Source organism: Leucopleurus acutus (assembly GCF_964270905.1).
Source record: "Leucopleurus acutus genome assembly, chromosome: 7".
In the NCBI taxonomy this organism is placed as follows: domain Eukaryota; kingdom Metazoa; phylum Chordata; class Mammalia; order Artiodactyla; family Delphinidae; genus Leucopleurus; species Leucopleurus acutus.
Window position 1 is genome coordinate 26314599 of NC_139150.1, and position 23268 is coordinate 26337866.

Sequence of the window (23268 nt, forward strand, 5' to 3'; positions counted from 1 at the left end):
CTCACTGCAACTAGAGAAAGCCCGCGCGCAGCAATGAAGACCCAACACAGCCAAAAATAAATAAATAAATTAAAAAAAAAAAGTCAACGCAGAATGATGTATCATAGTCATATGCATATCTTTTTTGTCTCCCCACTGGACAATGAGATCATGAAGGACAGAGCTATGCCTTATATATCTTTACACTCTCCACAATGCTTAACATAATATAATGCCTTATCATGGGTTCCATCCCTGGTCGGGAAACTAAGATCTTGCATGCCACCGTGGCACAGCCAAAAACAAACAAACAAAACCAAAACAAACATAATAACTTATACAGAATACACTGTCAATAGGTATATTTACTGAATGAATGAATGAATGTGTAAATAGAGACAGAATCAACATATTGTTTAGACTTTGGACTACATCATACCCTGAAATATAGTGAATGGAAACATTTGCAAAATGAATTGATATTTTCAGTGCGCAATAGAATTGAGAATTTTAAATCTTTCTAGTCTCATCAAGGCCAGAGCTCCCTACTGTTCTCTTGCTTAATCCTTCCTCATTTTCATTTCCTTGGACCCTTACCCCTTCACCATCTCAGAAATACAACGTGCTATATAGAAAAAAATTTAGAAGCTGTTGGCATTTAAAGATTTGTGGCAGTTAAATCCCTTCTCCATAACTCTGCCAAACTGTCTCAACTATTCAAACACAGCTTGTAAATAAAGACGACTCTTTGTGATCAGATAATGGGCAAAACCATGCAGTGGGTCACTCTAGCCAAAGCCATCGCTGAAACAAGTCAGCAGTCTCCTGGAACCTTATCCTTTTTGCTGCTTTTACATTGACATCCCCACATTCTAGAAAACTGGCCTCCTCCTGATGTTTTGGAAGAGTGCAGGGTCCTACAATGCAGTTCCAGTAGTCACTGGGACATGTATGGACATCTGTACAAGGGTATATTATACGTGAAAGCATGGCTCTTTTCATGTATGGGTTAGTTTTACCCCGAAGTTTCCAAGATCTTTTGAGGCAGAAAGAAAATGCAATTCTCAATTTATTCCTGCTTTAAAAAAGGGACTGAGTCCAAGGACTCCGAGGTTTGGTTTGGATGAACACCCAGAAGTTGGGATGACTATCTGAAGCTCTTGCATCTGCAAATTTGGGCTGGATCAACTGAGGACAGGCGTTGTCATGACATTTCCAATACTCCACAGTGCCATTCAGGCTGGAAAAGGGCATCTCCTTCACCATAATACATTAAAATTTGGGGAACTTGAAGAACAAACAGGAAAAGTAGGGAGAGAAGAAGGGAAAGTTTGATTTCTTTAAGTACTGACAGTCTTTCATTGTCTCCAAAGTTGTGATTATACTGCTTATAGCTGGGTCAGGCTATGACATACAACTGTTATGGGTTAATAATGGGCAACTTTACAGTAGATCTGCAGATCCACAGAACTTGAGAGCTAAAGGAGGACCTTGGGGACCTTCTAGTCAAACCATCTTTTTATACAGATTATAAAGCTGAGGCTTGGAGAGAAGAAATGGCTTGCCAAGGACGCAGAGAGTAGAGCTGGGATTCATTCCAGAGTCCTGACATTTAGTCAACATGGTTATTCTAAATCATTACCCAGTCAGTTCTATTGTAGCACATCTAGATGGATTCAATGGGCTGTGATCAGAGTAAGGCTGAGTTTTACCGAAGTTCTCATTTTTATTTAAACTGACTTGATTTTTGTCAATTTATTTGTCGAATGAGGGCTTGAAGGGTGGGATGGATTAATAAAGGATGGGAGCTTTCAGCAGGGGCCAGTAGGACAGTCATTGCTGACATTCTTTTGCTGGGAAGGAGTATTATTGAGAGTTCTGAGCCTTCGGGGGAAATGCTTTCCTTCATAGTGGAATATGGCCTCCAAAGATTGGAGGGAAAAAGCTCATTTAACCAGAATCCAATTGAGGAAAGCATATGTCACCAACCAGAGGACTAACCAACCAACCAGCCAACCAGGAAATAAAGGGAATGGCACAGGGTGCCTGGAACCTTTCATCGAGCAAGGGCTGGAAAGTTGGGGAGTCTTGAGTCCAAAGCAAGAAGAGAGTTGCAGGCAAAAGAGTTGGCCAGAGGGTCCCCGAAGGCAAGTTGCTTCTGCACATAAACCTGTGGTGATAGCCATATTTTAAAGCTCCTTCATGCGCTTCATTTTTGGTTTCTAATAGTTTCAGAATCTTCTTGATGGAAGAAATTTTATATGTTTGCGAAACTCAGTTTTCTAATTTACCGATGCAGTATATCTTTTAAATCTTACTAGCCTGAAAAGTTAGATTTACACACAGGATTATTAGTGATGTTTAAGTCTATCATGATAAAAAATCACACAGCAGGAGGAGCAAATTTGAAACAACCCTAGACAAGTGTGTTGAAGTCCACCCAAGATGAAGACTCTTTAACTATAGACCTTGCACAAGAAGGGAATCAGGATTACTTAGTTTAGTTAACTGCCTTAAGGTAAGTAAGGCATTTTTACCTCTTCCCCTATGTTTTTTTTTTTTAAATTTGGGAGTGATATCAAATGTATTAGATGATTGATTCAGTATCCAAGAAGTCTCAAGTCTGAAGCTGTGAACAGAAAAGTTAACTAACACAAAGACGTAAAGCAGTATGTCCTTTGATCAATGATCAAGGATCTAATATACTGCATGACTTTACTGTGGAAAGTCAAATTATACACTAATTAATCCACTTATGACTTGAATAGGAAGTGGACACAAATTTATGGAAAAAGAGGGAAAATTTTAGTGATTATAGCCTTAAAAGTTTCTTCCTAGGCAAAGTCTCAGACAGTTCATGAAAGAGATAGATTGTAAAGCTTAGGGGCCAGAATGGGTCCACTGAGACCTGGTCGTGCTAGACTAACTTCTTTTTCAAAACAGGTTAACAGGGGAAATGCCATGGACATAATGTGTCTGCATTTCAGTTTTTCCGATGTGTCTGTACTTCACTGAAGACTACAGAGTCCTACAGACGGAAGGAATGATAGGCATAATGTCATCCCAAACTTTTCTGATCTTATGAAGATGATGGTAGCTGATGCTACAATTAAAATAGACAATAGATAATCAATGACCACTCTCAGAACTGATTAATGCATGGATGGAAACCTGGCACTCTATATGATGCTTTTCTTGGTAGTTTCCAGTTTAACATTTTATATTAGAAAATTTGTTGAGCAGTATTATACATGGCAATTTGGGGTTGGTATCCAATAAGGTGATAAAGGAATCAGTATCTGAGATTTCCCCAAGTCTGAAACCATGGTGAAGTATTGAAAGAAATGTAATAGGGATAGATGTAAAGTGCTGGGGAAAATATTGAAGGTAGAAGGTGGGAAAGAAATGGCTGACATAGAAGACAGCACAGTGTGATGGCTCATTTTATCAACTTGACTGGGCAATGGGGTGACCACATATTTAGTTAAAAATTATTTCTAGGTATGTCTGTGAAGGAGCTTCTGGTTGAGATTAACATTTAAGTCAGTAGACTGAGCAAAGCAGATTACCTTCCCCAGTGAGGGTGGGCCGCATCCAATTCATTAAAGGCCTGAATAGAATAAAAAGCTGAGTAAGAAAGAATTCTCCCCCTCTGCTTGGCTGTCTTTGAGCTGGGACGTCAGTCTTCTGCCTTCAGACTCGGATTCAGACTGGAACTTAGACCAATGGCTCTCCTGTTTCTCAGGCCTTTGAATTTACACTAGAACTATGCCATCAGCTCTCTCCCTCCACCCTGACTAATAACAGCTCCCTCCTTCACACACACAAAAAAAGACAGGTGGAGAGGTGGAGGATGCTAAACTTTGTATAAGTCAAGAGAGTCAATGACTAGAGCACATCTTTGGTCTAGAACAAGCAAGGCAATATCTTACTTATTACTCTGATCAGATTATAGAGTATCATGTTCAGTCCTGGTAATCCCAGTCTAGGAGGAAAAAGGTCAAGCGGGAGGAAGTCCAGAAGGAAACAACCAAGGCAGATGACGCATCCAAAGTCATGCCAGTAAAAACTAGTCCAAAGAACTGAGGGTGCTCTTTCAGGGAAAACATTTCAGGGAAGGATATAACAGCTGACTTCAAGTTCTCAAACTGCTATCAGCCAGAAAATGAATGATACTCCCTCAGTGTGATTCCAGGCAGCAGTGTCATAGAATGAACATTTTAAGGACAAAGAATTTAGCCCGATCTAAGGAATCACTTTCTAAAGATGGACTAGACTGAAATGAGAGTATAAGCTTTCTTCATGGAATCCATGTGACATTAAGTGCTGGGTAGCTTGGGTTTCCTGGTAAGAGTAAGATTGGCATCAGTTATCTTGAAGATGCTTTTCAATGCTTTTTTAATCTATGAAATTGCTTTTCGTAGGGAAAGTGATGGTTAGTCAAGCAAATAGTATAATGTGATAAAATACTATTTAATAGAAGACACTTTTCAAAGGACTTAATTCATTTATAAGCAAACTGTTAACATCCACTTTCTGAAGTAGGTTCCCTATGAAACTTTCTGTGTGAATACTTTTTAGTTACTTTAGTTTAAATGCCCATGTCTTTTTGAAAGTAACATTAAGGATTAAAAAAATACTGTAACAGATTTTTCACTAATTCAAGCATTTAAAAAAAATTAGCCTGAATGAATCCCACTGTTTTGAACATGTGAACGACAGGTACTAGAGAAAAAGTAATAATAAAAACAGCAGCTTAGCTTGGTTGAAAGTGCTTACCATGTGCTGGTTATGGTTTTAAGCATGCATTCATTCACTGACATGAATTTACTCTCTTAATCTTCATAGCAACGACATGAAGTAGCTACAATTATTATTTCCATTTCTACAGATAAAGAAACTAAGCCATAGGGAGGTTAAACAATTTGTCCCAGGATATACTGTTTCTTTGAAAAAATTTATTTTATTGAAGTATAGTTGATTTACAATGTTGTGTTAGGTTCTGGTGTACAGCAAAGCGACTCAGCTTTATATATATACATATATTCTTTTTTAATATTCTTTCCCATTATGGTTTATTACAGGATATTGAATATCATTTGCTGTGCTATACAGTAGGACCTTGTTGTTTATCCATTCTACGTATAATAGTTTGCATCTGCTAATCCCAAACTCCCAGTCCATCCCTCCCCCACCCTCCTTTCCCCTTGGCAACCGCAAGTCTGTTCTCAATGCCTGTGAGTCTGTTTCTGTTTTGTAGATACGTTCACTTGTGTCATATTTTAGATTCCACATATAAGTGATGTCATATGATATTTATCTTTCCCTTTCTGACTTACTTCACTTAGTATGATAATCTCTAGTTGCATTCATGTTGCTGCAAGTGGCATTATTTCATTCTTTTTTTATAGCTGAATAGTATTCCATTGTACGTATCAGGATGTATGGTTAATCAGAAGCAAAGCTAGAATTCTTTTTTCTTTTTTTTCAAAGCTAGAATTCTGATTCCAGAGTCTACATTCTTATTACCACAATATTTCTTTTAAGGAAATTTTCGATTTTACAGAGTTCCATGTAAAAGTAAACCTTAGAATCTCTGCATGTGTTCCTTGGACACCCTACACGTGGGCAGCCTCATAAAAAGTATCAACTGCGATGGTAGACAAATGGTTTCGTTGCTTGAGCTCACACTTCCATTGAGACAGGTATGCAGGTCGAACATCTCTGTGATCTAGTAATTAGTTGATGTTTCTAAGTAATCCCCAAAGAAGATTGCCTTGGCAGGCTGCAACTTGAACTTTTTGGGTGCTTTGCTTCTAATATTGCACCGATTAGAACTCATCTGAGCTGCATCTGTCTTGGGAAATTTGACTTCATTAGACCTGAACTCAGATCCTAACTCTCTTTCTTACAAGGTTTATGGATTGGGGCAAATTAACTCTACCAGGTGACAGCTTCCAACTTGTGAAATGGATACCTACTTTGCAGAGTTTTGGTGAAGAATCAATGAGGTGTTATGTATAAACTTCCTTGTAAAGATTTTACACATAAAATAAGTATTCTAGCAGTGGGACTTCTTTTTTTTTATTTGATAAATGCTATATATTCTACTTAAAATTTTTGATACTGCTGGTTGAGGGAAAAGTTTCTCCTTGTAATCTGAGTTTCTGTTTGAAGATAAGAATCACATTGAGAATGGCTTCCAAATAGTTCGTCAAGTTTAAATAGGCTCCTGTGTGCCTCCAGTGGGGAGTTAGCTGCATTCCAATGCCATGTGTAACTGGGGATTTTTCATGCTTTACACAAACATTACAGTGCATCTTAAATTTCCCCCATTATAGGTATTAATGATATGATTGTGTTTTAGACCTGGCCACGTGAAATATACTTTCCACGAGGTGCCCAGGCTTTCCACAAACATATTGGGCATCTATTGTGTTCTTGCCTCAGAGTAATATGAGTATTATGCTTATGGAGTAGGCAGAAGCTCTAGAATACAATGTAAAAAAAGATTACATTACAAAGTGCTTTGCAAACATGGAGAGTAAATACGGGCAGAAGAAGGGAAATCCTTCTACCTGCAACAAACTCACGTATTGTGTGTGGTTCATGACATAGATGTGTATATTTGTCAAAATTCATCAAATGATACACCTAAGATTCGTACATGTCACTGTATAGAAATTTTACCTTATTTCCAGTGCTTTCTAATGTATTCTTCATCTGAGTTCTTTAGCTCTAAAATTTGTTTGGTTCTTTTTCAGAGTTTCAATCTCTTTGGTAAAGTATTCCTTCTGTTAATTTTCTCCCTGAGCTCATGGTACATCTTTCTGAGGTTTCTTGTAGCTTGTTGAGTTTCTTCGTGACAGCTATTTTGAATGCTCTATACGTTTTAGCAATATGCCATAACGGAAAGTTTGGTTTCTGGAGAACTGTCATTCTCTTTTCCCAAAACACTAATTCATAAAGATATATGAACCCCTATGTTCATCACAACATTATATTTTTTTAACATTTTCAAAAATTAATAAACTCTATTTTTATGGAAGTTTTATATTAACAGCAAAATTGAGTAGAAGGTGCAAAGATTCCCATTTACCCATATGTGCCCAGCCTCCTCCATTACCAACATCCCTCACCAGAGTGGTACATTTGCTACAGTCCATGAGCCTACAGCGACACATCATTATCACCCAAAGGCCATAGTTTAATACATTAGAGTTCACTCTTGGTATTTTACGTACCATGGGTTTGGATAAATCGTCACAGCATGATTTATGATAGCCAAGATATAGAAATAATCTAAGTGCCTATCAGTGCATGAATGGATAAAGAAAATGTGATGTGTATGTATACACACACACACACACACACACTAAAATACTACTCAGCAGTAAAAAAAAGAGAAATCTTGCCATTTGTAACAGCATGGATGGGCCTTGAGGGTATTATGCTAAGTGAAATAAGATGGAGAAGACAAATACTGTGTGATTTCACTCATGTGGAATATAAAAAAACAACCAAACAAAGTCAATGAACAAACCAAACCAAAACAAACATGTAGATACAGAGAACAGAGTAGTGGTTACCAGAGGGCTTGGGGGTGGAGGGAGGGTGAAAGCCAACTATATGATGATGGAGGGAAACTAAACTTTTGGTGGTAAGCATGCTATAGTGTATACAGAATTAGAAATATAATGTTGTGCACAAGATGCTTATATAATTTTATAAACCAATGTTACTTCAAAAAATTTAATTAACTAAAAAATTTGACCTTAAAAAGAAAAGAGAAAACACTGAATTTTAAGCTTCTCTTTCTTCCTCAATGAAACCAAAACCTGGAGTCATATTTGTAAAGCGTAATGCCTGGAGATAGCAGTGTTCTGTTAGGGACAGCAATCCTTCAAAACAGACAGGAACATTTCTCCAAAACAAAGAGGTCACATACTTAATATATAAAAAGCTCACGCAACTCGCTAATAAGAAACCACTGAAACTTCAATAGAGAAATGGGAAAAAAAATAAGTGAACTTAAAAGTTTAAAAAGAACTATACATAGCCAGTAACCATGAAATAATTTTCCAACTCATTTCTAAAATAATGATAAAGTAATCTCTTCTGAGGACTTACAAGGTTTATATGCATAATCTCAATTAATATAGATGATTAATAAACTTGCCGAACAAATTCAACCTCACCAGTATTTTAAAAAGGACAATTAAAATAATAACTTACAGTTTTTTCTAACAAAATAATGAAGTTTAAAAAAGTATAACAGGGCTTCCCTGGTGGCGCAGTGGTTGAGAGTCCGCCTGCTGATTCAGGGGACACAGGTTCGTGCCCCGGTCCGGGAAGATCCCACATGCCACGAAGTGGCTGGGCCCGTGAGCCATGGCCGCTGAGCCTGCACGTCCGGAGCCTGCGCTCCGCAACGGGAGAGGCCACAACAGTGAGAGGCCCGCGTATCACAAAAAAAAAAAAAAAAAGTATAACAGTGCTGGGTAGAGTGTGATTGAATAATCACTCTCAAATATTTCCAGTGGGATATAATTTATGACCACTTTTTGGAAAGTGTTTTTGCCATATGGATTAAGAGTTTAAAAAGGAAATATACTCTTAGAATTAGTAATTCCACTCTGGGATCTTTTATAGGAAGTAGTCAAAAGTATACAAAAGTGCAACTATAAAAATGTTCATGCCGGACTTCCCTGGTGGTGCAGTGGTTAAGATTCCGCACTTCCACTGCAGGAGGCATGGGTTCGATCCCTGGTCGGGGAAGTTCTGCATGCCGCATGGTGCGGCCAAAAAAAAAAAAAGTTCATTCCAACATTCCTTATAATTTCAGTAAAACTGAAAACAATCTGAACGTCTACTATAAAAGGTTGGTAAATGGCTTAATGGAGTGTACTCACATATTGGAGTAATGGAGCCCTGTCCATTTCCTTTCCTGGGGTCCCTAATTGTCATCCGATCACTGATCAAGGTACCCGAGGGGTCCAAAGAGAGGGGAACTTTTCATCTTCTTGTTCTGCCCTGGAGAGTAGGGAAACATTTAAGGCCAGATTTACAGGTTGTCTTCTAAGCTTTTGTGCATTTCCAAGGGACAGAAACGTCTTACAGGGAGAAAGGCTGATGGTTAGGCAGGCATATTTTCATGTATTTCCTTTATCAGTCCCTTTCTCCTTCTTTTCCTCGTTCTGTCATCCTTTCCCTTGTCACTTCCTCTCCCATCTTTCTCCTTACCAGGTTCTCCGGGCACTGAATGAATCCTAGGACTTAGGAGAGGGCGCCTGGTCTTTGTCTGTATGAGGAGCGCATGTGGGTTATTGCAATGTTGGGGCCTCTTCCTTGTGCTCCTCCAGGCCCCTGTACACAGTCCTGTCACTCTGTATTGTACTACCTGCTTGTCTGCGTTTTCCACTGATTCCTCGAGGACAGGAATATTGCCTTATTCATCTTGGTGACCCTAGATTTAATATATGAAATTAAATATGTTAATTTCATATACTAAATTGAGAGATTAGATAAAATAGTGGTTTAGTTCTGTATTCAGACTACCTGGGTTTTCATCTTGGCTTTGCCATTTCTTAGCTGTCTGACTTTGATAACACACTTATCTGTATCTCAGTTTCTTCATTTGTAAAATGGGATTCATCAAAGCTTCTAAACTTACGAAGTGACTGTATTAAACGCGTTAATACATGTAAAGTTCTCAGAACAATGCCTAGAGGACTGTAAATCCTCAGTAAACGTTGGCTGTTATGAATATTCACATTTCATAGCAATTATTCTTTTTATAGAAAAATTGCTCTGTTGAGATAAACATAGCCTTCCTGGTCAATGAGTTCTAATCACCAGATAATCAACAAGTTTGCCTTGGGGACACAAACGCACATTATTTATCACTTGGAGTTCATTCCAAGTGTTTGCCACAATGTCTGGTGAATAGTAGGTGCTCATTACGTGTTCAATGAGTAGATAAAAATATGGATCGGTTGTAGACATAAAAAGGGGAGAAATTTGTAGCTGCTGTAACAAACATAGTGCCTCGTTTTTGGTGTCTCAATGACTATGGAAGTTCTCTGGTTTGAAATTGGACATATCCCATGTTTTAGGGGGAGGCCACGTGGCTTAATGGGAAGAGGCAAGGGGATGGAGTCAAGTGATTTGGCTCTAAACTGGGCTGTGCCACTTAGTAGCTGTGTGACTTCAGACAAGTCAACTGCTTTGGTCCTCTGTGTTCTCTGTAAGATAAGGTTAACATTCCGCACCTCTTGGAGCTGTTATCTTATTGCTGTTATTGTTGTCTCACTTTGTTTTTTGTTTTGTGTGCACAGTCTTTATTTCAAAGATTATGTTAAATGTTATGTTTAACCAATGTTAAAATACCATTGGTTTATTCCTCAGGGCAAGCGCAATGTCCATGCTCTGCAGAAACTTAAGAACTGTTACAGAACTTTACAGAAAAGAGGACAACACTTTAGCTGAAGCCTGCCTGCTGACCATGGAACTAAATATGATCAGGTGTGTAGATCACTTACTATAGTGTATGTATGTATGTATGTATGTATGTATGTATTTATTTATTTGGCTGTGTTGGGTCTTCGTTTCTGTGTGAGGGCTTTCTCTAGTTGCGGCAAGCAGGGGCCACTCTTCATTGCGGTGTGCGGGCCTCTCACTGTCGTGGCCTCTTGTTGCGGGGCACAGGCTCCAGATGCGCAGGCTCAGTAGTTGTGGCTCACGGGCCCAGTTGCTCCGCAGCATGTGGGATCTTCCCGGACCAGGGCTCGACCCCGTGTCCCCTGCATTGGCAGGCAGATTCTCAACCACTGAGCCACCAGGGAAGCCCACTATAGTGTATTATAGTTACTCTTATTTCAGACCGTTTTATGTTGATTCACAGGTTCAGTGGTGAGGCTCCTGAAATCTAGTTTTCTGTCTGATAAACAGTGAAGATTGGTGGTCATGAAGCTCTCAGAGGTGACACGTAACCAAGAACAGGGAGGTTACTCAAATCAGGTCAGTCATTGAATATCAACATGGAAAGAAAATTTGTTACATATGGACTTAACGGAAAGTACGCCCTAATTTACGTCAAGCTCATCCACGAAGCTGCTCCTGGGAGTGTATCTGGAATTGTCTGTGTGATGCATTATATCAGAGATTGTATTCTGATTATATTCCTTTAATTCAATCAAAGGGGTTGCCTTGGGCTGACCTGTAGTAGATTGTGACATCAAATCATTGTCTGGAGCTAATACACAGAATACAAATGGGGTTTTGTCTTTTGACTTAAGAAGCAGAAACATTTTATTGAGAATACCTGCAACAAGGTTGTTAGCTAGAATTGTTTGGCTATTTGGAGTGTCCAGGGCTGTCTAGACGGGATTCCGATTTGCAGTTTTTGCTTTCATCAAATACTTCTGTAAGCACTCACTGTGTGCCAGGAGATGTGTGAGGTGCTAGGGACCCAAAGATGAACAAAATGCAGTCATATTCTGGCTTGAAGGAGCTCACCCTCATGGAGGAGAAAAACGTTAATTTTTAAAAATGTAATTGTATCCATGTTCTAGCAGAGATGTGTGGAAAGTGCTGTGAGGCACAGACATAGGAGTAATTATTCATCCCGGAGCATCACAGAGAAGGTGGGACTTTGGGTGGCTCTTGAAGGACAAGTGGGGGCTGACCAGAGAAATAAGAGAGGGGTGTCATTCCGGAGAGAGAAAAGAACACTGGCTGAAGGAGCATGGAGTGGAGACATCCACCACGTGGGTGGTCGGAGCCCAGAGAACGTGGTGGAGCGGTGAGAGAAGGGTGAGGTTGTTACTGACCAGGGTTCTTGGCCTTCCCCAAGAAAGGCCTTCCTCTTAGGAATTGATAAGAGGCCAGACAAGAAATTCAGGCACAGTTTTACTGGGGCCCCAGTGCAGAAGGGGGGGAGCGAAAACAAGTAACAGGTTCCCTCGCTCTGTCCCTGAGGGTGGGGTGAGGGTGGGGGTGTGTCCAGGGGTTGGGCTGAGGGGGGACTTAGATGGTTTTCCCACCCCTTTGGTGGTGTTGAGTGCAGGGGGCATGTGCACTACCCTGATTTTGCCCCCGACACCCTGTTTTTGCTCCTGGCGCTTCAGAAGTGGCAGTTGAGTTTTTGGAAATTTTCTGTCTTGTCCATAATTTGCCCCAAATGCCCATGCACGCAGTTATTTTTAGTCCCCCATAGTTTCTATGTATTTCGTTACTCGAGGAAACATTTGTCCTGGTGCAAGCAGTGCAGCAAAGGGTCCCAGGTCCCAGTTCCCAGTCTGTCTCAAGGTCACACTGTTGAAGACCTCAACAGGTGACTTTTTTGAAAGTTAAGAAATAGGACTCTAAAATGACGTAAGTAATCAAAGTCTTGTTTACTGCAAAATCTAAAAAAATACTGCAAAGTTGCCTGAAGTGAAATGGTAAAGTTCTGTTTTTCCTCCCCTGCCAGGTTCCAAATCCCACTCCCAGAGAGAACCGTGATTGACAATATTTTTAATGAATGCATCCGTAGGTTTTCTATGCATCTATGACCCATATGGGTGCAGTATGTGTGCATTCGAAAACACATTTTTCCAAAAATGGAATCAATATTTTTGTACAATTTGCTTTATTGTCCATGTAAAATTAGATTTTTAGACATCATTCCACATCAGTCCATTTATTTCTGTCTTACTATTTTGAATGGCTGTATGGTAGTCCATCGTCTAGAGGGGGCTGCAACTCTGGAAATTTCCACTGACTTTCTTAGATCTCAAGTAAAGATAGAAGATAATATGGATAATCATTCAAAATATACTTTTGGGTTAAAACCATCCTGCTAGTGGGAGGGGTAATTGTCCTCCCAGGTCTCCTAGAGTTACTCATCTCCACAGAAGTACCATGCTATTTGGTTTGAACAGGAGTTCTCAGCATTTTTCTGTTCCTAGGATTGTTGCAGAGGAGTTGGTGCTGAGAGCTAGATGTTGAAGCATCATCAGAGGCTCATCAGGCAGGAAAGCTTAACTCTGCTCTGAGCTGAATGCCGCTGGGCTGGATTCAGGTGGGTGGGTGACTGTTTTTCTCATTTTAATCTGTTAGTCAACACACAAGTTTTGAGTACTCGTGCCCAGTATCAAGCAGCAGGGAAAACATGATTCCTGCCTTTGAATAACTTACTATCTGGTTAGAGAAACAAGACTCATGAAGCAGTTAGTGTGATCCATTAAGCTGTATGTAAGTGGTGTTGAATTATGTCCTATAGAAAAGCGCTGTAGCCACCGCAAAGAAGGATGAGATGAGTGTGGGCTAGGGTAATCAGGGAGGTCTCCCTGGGTTGCGTGAGATGTGAATGGACCTAGGAGAATGAGTAGGACTCGAATAAACAGGATACTGAAGAGGGACTTTCCAGTCAAACCCAGTGCATGGTCATACCCATGCAGTTGATTGATAGGAATATTCAATCCAGTTGTTTGATTAAATAAAAGGAAAGGTCTACATTTTCTGTCTGTAGTCTTCAGACACCAAAGCATCCTACAATACTCCTTTGCTCATGAGTCACACATTTCTCCTGGTGAATAAAGAAAATAATAGTCCCTTCCTATCATGAAGATAAATTGTACAGCTTTGATACCGCTGATGGTTATGCCTCATCCCTCCTATTTTCAGGCATGTCATCACTCTTATTACCTCGGTTGCTGGAGAACTTTGATTCACTGCTGGTTCTAAAACCAGGGCAAGATGTTATGTTTCATTTTCAGATGTTTTGACAATAATCAGAAGATAGCCCAAGATTTATGAAAGAAGAACTGTCTAAAATGGATAGGGTGCTGTCATGAACTCTGGTCCATTGAAAAACCATGGTGTTGGTGACTTCAGAAAAGCCTTTGAGTCCAACTTTACTCCAAGTATTTTCTCAGTGTTGTATTCCCAGGGGATACCTCAATCTTCCGTAGGTTTCCCTAGATGTGTGTTTTAGAGATTTCTCTCTTAACCCAGGTTGTGGGAAACCAAGGGAGGTTTTTAAATCTAAGTGAACAAAGGATCTGAGAGAATGAAGACTATCCTGGGAGTTAGAAGACCTGGTTTATATCCTTCATCTGCCGTTTAATTTGCCTTATGATCCTGGGCAAGTTACTTCACTCACTTGGAGGGATTAATTTTGTGAAAATAAGAAATGTTGTTCAATTAGGCAGAATGCTTTCTCTAAAGCCCTCTCAAAAACACAAGGTTGAACTAGCTCAGGTGTTCTTATCATAGGGAATTGTGGATGAACGTGAGGTCAGTCCTGAACCTCTTCAGTTTTATGCAAAATTTGGTGTACATGTGTATATTTCTGGAGAGAGACTCTATAGCTTTCATTAGATTTCGAGAGAAGTTCATGACTCCTCCAAAGTTAATCATTTCTGGATGATAGAAATTCTAAAGGCTTTCTAAGTTTGCAAATGTTATCCTTCTTTGATTTTCTATCTTTGTAGTAAGACTTATAGAGTAAATATTTTTACAGGGAGAGGACTGGCAGAAATCCCTTTAAATCACACTTTCTTCACTTTAATCTGAGGCTAATTTCATATCATGGAGGAATATATTTTACTAGAGAATTCTATGCATACCAAAGTCTTATAATTTTTGGTCTGTTAACCTTGGAGTTGTTTATATGCCAACAGTGTTTTTTATTGCATTATCAACACTGGCTACTCTAAATGACTCTGGGGAGAAAACATTGCTCTTTTGACCCAAGAGTCTTCCCCAGGGTTGTCTGCGATCTATCCCTGAATTAAGAAGTTAGGTATTCCAGGGGAAACATTTATTCACTCTCTTACTTTACTTTCCTGACAAAATATCTTTTCTGAGTCATTTACTCTTATTTCCTCAGTGTTTACGTTTTTAGATGGTCGCTATAAGGCTGTGCCTTTGAACAAAGAATCTGTGTCTTCCGTAGAAGCAGAATGAAGGCATTGTTCGGTGTTACCCAACGTCTCCTATATAAAAACCTCTCCTATATAAATATAGTCAATAATATCCTTGGGGAAAAAGTCTTTGAAAAATGAATTCGTAAGCTTTCTATTAAAAGGTGACGTATGCAGTTTATTTCCCTTTTGGCTTTATCTGCCAGCACTCTCAGAGCTCGTCCACGTTCAAGTGTAATTTACAGGAGTTTATTCATTATAGGTATTTGCATGCCTCTATCTTCCTATATTCACTCCACTTTTATAATTTACAATTTTTGTGGATTGTAAAATAATAAGTTTGCATTGAAAAAGATTGTACAGAAGAAAGTAAGAATCATGAGTACTCTCATCATTAGGAAAAACACGTGTTAACTTTCTGGCTTCCAGTGTTTCTTTTATGCATAGGTACCCTTTACATAATGCTGCAAATTGTATACATACTGTTACATAAACTCCCTTTTTATTATATTAATATTTATAATATTAATATACTATGAGCGTTTTCCATTCCTATTTTCTTTTTTTAAATTAATTAATTACTTTAATTCTTTTTTTTTTAACATTTTTATTGGGCTCTAATTGCTTTACAATGGTGTCTTAGTTTCTGCTTTATAACAAAGTGAATCAGTTATATGTATACATATAACCCCATATCCCCTCCCTCTTGCATCTCCCTCCACCCTCCCTATCCCACCCCTCTAGGTGGTCACAAAGTACAGAGCTGATCTCCCTGTGCTATGCGGCTGCTTCCCACTAGCTATCTATTTTACGTTTGGTAGTGTATATATGTCCATGCCACTCTCGTACTTCATCCCAACTTACCCTTCCCCCTCCCCATGTCCTCAAGTCCATTCTCTATGTCTGTGTCTTTATTCCTGTCCTGCCCCTAGGTTCTTCAGAACCATTTTATTTTTAGATTCCATATATGTGTGTTAGCATATGGTATTTGTTTTTCTCTTTCTGACTTACTTCACTCTGTATGACAGTACCTAGGTCCATCCACCTCAGTACAAATAACTCAATTTTGTTTCTTTTTATGGCTGAGTAATATTCCATTGTATATATGTGCCACATCTTCTTTTTAATTAATGTAATTTATTTTATTTTTGGCTGCATTGGGTCTTCGTTGCTGTGTGCGGGCTTTCTCTAGTTGTGGTGAGCAGGGGCTACTCTTCGTTGCGGTGTGTGGGCTTCTCACTGCAGTGGCCTTTCCTGTTGCGGAGCATGGGCTCTAGGTGCGCGGGCTTCAGTTGTTGTAGTGCACGGGCTTAGTTGCTCTGCGGCATGTGGGATCTTCCCAGACCAGGGCTCGAACCCGTGTCCCCTGCATCAGCAGGTGGATTCTTAACCACTGTGCCACCAGGGAAGCCCCTATTTTCTTTAAGAGCATGAGTTTTGATGATAGTATGATGTTCTATAATAAAGATCTACTATTATTTTAAATAATTCTAAGGTTGACATCTTTATGCATAAATGTTTGTTCTCCTTTTTATTTACTTAGAATAAATATCCAGAAGTGGAATTACTAAACTTATTTTAAAGATTTTCATTAATATTGAAATTTTTCTTTCCATTAATGTTGCAGCAACTTACACTTCACACCAGCAGTGTTTGAGGGTAGCTGTTCCCTCACACCATTGTCAACACTGAGCAGGATTTTTTTCGATTATAAGAAAAATTAGAATTCATCGATTATGAATTCATCTAATAGAAAAAAAAGATATATGATTGTTTGAGCTTACGTATCTTTGATTTTAGTATGATTTGATATTTTAAAACATTTTATCAACTATTTGGAGGTTTCTATATGTGTGAATTGTCTATTGTTGTCCTTTGTCTATTTTTCTGTTGAGGTATTGGCTTTTTTCCTCATTGTTTGGCAAAAGTTCTTTGTATATTAAGAATCATATCCTTTTGCCATCTGTCTTGCATATGTTTCTCCCATTTGTCAGTTGCTTGTCCACTGCTGTGAGAGGCATATAGTGCAGGGAGTACAAATAAAGACACCAGAGCTGAACTCTCTGGGTTCACAGCACAACTCAGAAATTACTTAATATCTCTGTTCATCTCTTTCCTGTCTCTAAATTGGGATCATAGTGCTATCTCTCTGATATGTCAATACTTGGAGTGGTGCCTGGCATATAATGTGCAGTCAGTTAACGCTAACTAGTTTTATCAATCACAAATTTATTTTCAAATACTGTGTTTTCTATTGTACTGATTTCATAGTTGTCTTTTATCTTTTTTTGGGGGGGTGGAGGGATGAGGAGGGTGGGAGAATCAAAGGAAGGAAAAAAATGCTTGAGTCAATTCCATTAGCACTCTGTGACAGTTTTGTAAAGAACAAACGATACTTCTCCAATTCCAGGTTTGATTTCCACCCAAAATATATGTAGGTGCATAGAAAAAGGTAACTCGATAGACTTGGAATGTGCTGGTCATCAAACACATAGGCTTTTGCATCTGTTTAATTGTTTTGTTTTAAATGACAGATGATGTTCCAGTGACCTTTTCCTGTGAGGATCTCAGGACGTCCCACAGGTCTTTAATTTAAGCCTCATCTTTTCCATCCAGGAAATAATGCAAGTAGGGCTCTCTTGCTAAAGGGGAAGAAAATGACAGGTTTATTCATGAAGGAGCTGCCAGTTAGACATCTACCCCAGAAGGACATAGAATAATTTGGCTTGAGACCGGAGACCCCACCAGCTGAAAATAAAACAAATTATATTCCAAATCTGATTTTGAAATGAGAAGTGAAGAGCCTCCAGTTTGAAAATAATCACATCCTCTGTATCTTCATCCTCCAAATGAGCACTCTCTTCCATTTTAGTCAGTCAGTGTGCAATGTTCCTTTTATTTCTGTTCTCCAAGTCTTGACATCACTAAAAATAAATGACTCAATTACACTTGTGCATAGGCAGCTGGAAAACTACCAAAATCTTCCCCAGCTCTAAACTGTGTAAACAGAGACACCAGAGGGGGGGGGGGGGGACAGAGAGAAAAAGGAAACAAAAGTGAAGAGTGCAAGAGAATTTTAAAAAGAAAAAGTTACACAAAAGAAGGTCCCAGGGAAGAGCGTGGAGTGTTTATTCCACGTCTTGGTTCCCGGTGGCACACTGCAGTCTATAAACCTCTGGATCCAGGAAGCAGACCAGGTGGAAAAAAAGGATCAAGAAATTTTATAAACACCTTGCAAATCAATGTGTCCGGCCAATACACATTCCAGCGCTCATCCTGGGAAAGTGTTGGCGGTTGCCTCTGGTCTGATGCCTCAGGATCTTGGGGGCCTCATCTAGAACTTGAGGACTAATGGGAAAAATGGAAACAGAATCCCAGCTGGCCAGCCAGCCCCAAAATACAACCACAAACCCCCATCAGTTTCCAAAGACTGGTCTTTTGTGGTGGCTCTTAGCTCACAAGGCACAATTACAAAAATGAAATGTTCCAAACGTCCTATACACCCACAACATTCTTTCTTTTATTTACAGTCTTGGGTGGAAGAATATACTTTGTCTCCTCGTGTCATTTTGCCAGGAAAGAAAAGCAGGTTTGGCCAGCAGAAAACCTGGTCGTCTTTACTCCTTCCTTCGGGTAACTCTGGAGAGGAAGGGAAAGGTCAGATCAGCTGTGTGGCTCGGCTGCATCACCCTGTTGCTGAGCTGCGCGTTACCTACATGCTTCCAGGGGAGAACCTCGCTGGAGATGAAAGTAGGTCACCAGGCGGTGAAAGGGGCAGGAGACTTGACCGAGGATAATGAGATGCGAGAGCTGGGTTAAACCCAGGCCCTAGAGCCCTGGGTGCTTCCTCTCCACAAAGTTGGCCAGAAAGGAAAAGGCGAGGGTTTCTCCGTGACCTCTCTCTCCTTCTCCTGTTGTCTCTGCCCCTGCTGTGCTCTCGTTGCAATCAGTAAATGAAGTGTCTGTGGGAGCCAAGGAATCTGTGAGGGGACCCGCATGGGCAGTGGCAAAGAGCTTTCCTCTTTTTCCACACAAAGACAGGCCAAAGGGGAATGGTTTAAATTGCTTCCAGCAGGATTTAGGTTCTGCAGGAGGAAAATCTCTCTGAGTATGATGAGCCTCTGGAATGCATTACTAAGGGAAGCAATGGAATCCACTTCAGAGATCTCCGAGGACGCCGTGGAATGCTAATCTTTCCTTAATGGCTAATATTTTGGTGTAATCAGAGGCGGAGGCATGGATGAGCTTTTAAGTCCCTTTCACTCCTGAGATTTGAGTGTACGCTGGCAGTAGGATGAAATATCAGTTGTCCTGTGACATCTTTAGTACCCACACCCAGCTTCATTTAGATCACCTGAGGCCCTTTGGGCATCTCCCCTACAGCCCTTCCCCCCTCCCCCACCACCACTGGTGATTAGTTTTGGGACCTTAGTGTATAGATCTGGTGGTGTCCGGACGGGGGAGGGGTGATGGGAAAGAAAAGAATCACGTTGAAAACAACAGGAGTAAATGGACCAGAGAGGGAGTTCGAGCCAAATTTCTAGAAAGTGCTGAAATTTGAGTGAGGGAAATGATGATAATCTATCAAATATTACAAGGGGTAGAAACCATGACAGACCTGGAAAGCAGAGCCAAGGCTCCCAGGCTGGGTAGAAGGAAGATGAAAAGGGAGGATGTTAAGAGCAGGATTCTTACTTATGGGACTTTTGGGACTCCCAGGCTCGCCACAGGTGTATCAAAGGAGTTGAGGAGGAAGTCAATGAATGAGCGAAGAAATGCACTAAAAGTTGGATATTAACAATAGTTAACATTCAGAAATTTACAAATGAATCTACCAATGGCTTCAAAGAGATCTTTATGATAATAAGGTGATTATGTCACTGGTAGTCCCTTTTAATTTCTTGGGCCAAAGCTAGTGGGTGGAGAATCGGGATGAACTTGTATTTGCTCTCGGAGGTGCTTCACGTGGGTAAATGAGGGCCACCGGTTTGAGAGTTACGGCCTGGCTCTCAGCGAAGATCCCATAGATGGGTCTGACTGGCAAGGGCATCGCTGGGGAGTAGACAACCGGGTGAGTCGGTCAGGCCCCTTGGAGGTCCAGAGCTTAGTATGAAGATATGCTCACTGGTGCATCTTCATTGTGCGAATATTTGCCTGTGCAGACAGTCAGCACCTTTTCTGCTTTACTTTTGCCTCCAGAGCAATTTTGTCATGTAAGGGTGCTCACTTCTACCGATGACTTCGGTAGAAACAACCTGGATGTTTACATGATGGAGTATGGGCTAGCCAACAGCCTGCTTTCCAGTTTGTGAGGTTTTTAAAAATTTTATTTATTTAATTTATTTATTCTTGGCTGCATTGGGTCTTCGTCGCTGCGCATGGGCTTTCTCTAGTTGCGGCGAGCGGGGGCTACTCTTTGCTGCACTGTGTGGGCTTCTCATTGCAGTGGCTTCTCTTGTTGCAGAGCACGGGCTTCAGTAGTTGTGGCTCTTGGGCTCTAGAGTGCAGGGTCAGTAGTTGTGGCGCACAGGCTTAGTTGCTCCGTGGTATGTGGGATCTTCCCGGACCAGGGCTCGAGCCCACGTCCCCTGAATTGGCAGGAGGATTCTTAACCACTGTGCCACCAGGGAAGCCCCAGTTTGTGAGTTTTTAAAAATACTTTGCCCTTCCCTTATTATTATTTTAAAATTAAATTGTTTTAATTGAAGTATAGTTGATTTACAGTATATTAGTTTCACGTTTACAACATAGTGATTCAATATTTTTATAGCTTATACTCCATTTAAAATTATTATGAGATATTGGCTATGTTCCCTTATACTGTATATTACATCTTTGTATCTTATTTATTTTGTGCCTAGTAGTTTATACCTCTTAATCCCCTCCCCCTATTGTGCCCTTCCCCCATTCCTCTCTCTACTTCCAGTTTGCGGGGTTTTTTTTTTAACATCTTTATTGGAGTATAATTGCTTGACATTGTTGTGTTAGTTGCTGCTGTATAACAAAGTGAATCAGCTATAGTACACATATATCCCCATATCTCCTCCCTCTTGCGTCTCCCTCCCACCCTCCCTATCCCACCCCTCTAAGTGGTCACAAAGCACCGAGCTGATCTCCCTGTGCTATGAGGCTGCTTCCCACTAGCTATCTATTTTACATTTGGTAGTGTACATATGTCCATGCCACTCTCTCCCTTCGTCCCAGCTTACCCTTCCCCCTCCCCATGTCCTCAAGTCCATTCTCTATGTCTGCGTCTTTATCCCTGTCCTGCCCCTAGGTTCTTCAGAACCATTTTTTTTTTATTTAGATTCCATATATATGTGTTAGCATACGGTATTTGTTTTTCTCTTTCTGACTTACTTCACTCTGTATGACAGTCTCTGGGTCCATCCACCCCACTACAAATAACTCAATTTCGTTTCCTTTTATGGCTGAGTAATATTCCATTGTATATATGTGCCACATCTTCTTTATCCATTCATCTGTTGATGGACACTTAGGTTGCTTCCACATCCTGGCTATTATAAATAGAGCTGCAATGAACATTGTGGTACATGACTCTTTTTGAATTATGGTTTTCTCAGGATATATGCCCAGTAGTGGGATTGCTGGATCGTATGGTAGTTCTATTTTTAGTTTTTTGAGGAACCTCCATACTGTTCTCCATAGTGGTTGTATCAATTTACATTCCCACCAACAGTCAGTTTGCGAGTATTTGAGCTAACAAGCAAAGAGGAGTGGTTAGCCTTCCTTTCTCTTGCATTTCACAGTGACGTTCATGCAAAATTGTCTTTGTACCATGAACTAGGCTGTGGAAAAGGGAGTTGGGGATGAATAAGACAGGGTTCCTGCCATCAAAGCAATCCATTCAGGAATAGCTATTAGCTTGCATCAAGGCTTCTGTGTGGTGGAAACCAGGCAGAGAGGACAGAGGGAATGAAGCCGCCGGCGATGAGAAGCATGACTCCTGGCATCACATTTTGTTTCACTAAGACACTGATTTAATGAGAGAACGTAATCAACGGAGGTGAGTAGAAGTCACAGCCCTTGGAGAGAGTTGGTTAATACTATAGCCTTTGCTTTCCTCCCCCACAGGCAGACTTTTAACTGGAATACTTGAAGCCCCATCATTCTCTAAGATGAAGAACGAGGAGTGTAAAACCAGTCTGCAAGCACAGCAGCTCTAAGGCACTAGGTAGGTATTGAAACTTGGGTCTCTTTCCTTGATGCCTCTCATTAGAATGGATTTGAGGCAAGAGGCTCTGCGATTTTGCTGCTCCTCGGGAATGGGTGGAGTGACATTATGGTTGAACAGCAGGGATGATGTTAATGACCCAGGGCTGGGAGTTGTTGAACTGGTGGTAATTGTCTGAATACTGCCACTGACATTTCTAGGAAGGAATTTTGGCCCTGATGAGTTTGGCTGCAAAATGGTGGTAAGATAACCTTCCCTTCCCCTTTCCCATTTTCAGTTCCTCTGGGGAAGAGGAAAACCCCAGACACCAGCTTTCTGGTAACATAAGAAGCTTCCCATAACCATGTACTGTAAATTATAATAAGCACGACCCTTCTCCTTCTCTTCCTCTTCGTTTCGCTCCCTGAGCAATATTGTAAGAGTCTACACAGTCTCATAAGGGACTTGGCTGGCAATCAGTTGAAGAGACTGTTCCTTTGGCAGCGGCTCCAGGCGACTAGACTAGACTAATGTATTCCTTTCTGCTTAGTTTTTACAAAATCGCCTTATGGTTCTATGCAGCTGAGCGGCTGGAAGAAGAAACCCAAGCGCAGAGAAAGTTAAGGCGCAAACTGGCAAAGCCACTCAGCTACTATTATTTCACCCTCGTTAAGTCACGGGGCCGGACACATGCAGCAGAGTTGCTGTCCCCTCGGGATGTGGCCTCTGGACAGTCAGTGAGGTCCGAGGTCTCTGGTTGACCCAGAGGCAGCTGGGGCTGTGATGAGTCTCTCCGGAGATAAAGTGTTCTGGGCTGACTTTGTTTTCTGTGTGGCACATCCCCCTCCGACTCCACCTTTGGTCTTTCGGAATCTGGCTGCGTTGGGATGGGAGGATACACTTAGCACAAACACCCCTGGAGACAAAGACCACCCACCAGTTTGCCCAAGTGAAGCTATTTGTAAGGCCATTTTTGCCTATCTTGGAGTCATAAGAAATGAATTTTCTTAATTCCAACACTAGCCACCCATGTGATCTAGGGCACGTTGTAAGACTTTTGCTCCCAAATCTCTTATTTATAACAGGATGGGGGAGGCAAACGATCTCTAAGTTGCCTTGTTGCTCACTTAGAAAGAGCCTAAGAAACCAAGTCTTATTTTCTGGAAGATGCATTACAAGCAGATGAAAACATTTTCCCCACCTCCT

The 23268-nt window shown here is 40.6% G+C and overlaps 1 long non-coding RNA gene across 1 annotated transcript in view; it reads left to right on the forward strand.

Moving 5' to 3' along the window:
• Positions 1-10386: 10386 nt before the first annotated feature.
• LOC309963653 overlaps positions 10387-23268 on the forward strand; it is a 143815-nt gene continuing 130933 nt past the window's right edge. The window contains exons 1-4 of the long non-coding RNA XR_014326304.1: positions 10387-10503; positions 10883-10998; positions 12930-13042; positions 21984-22083. This is a non-coding gene — a long non-coding RNA (uncharacterized lncRNA). The remainder of the gene's footprint in view (positions 10504-10882; positions 10999-12929; positions 13043-21983; positions 22084-23268) is intronic.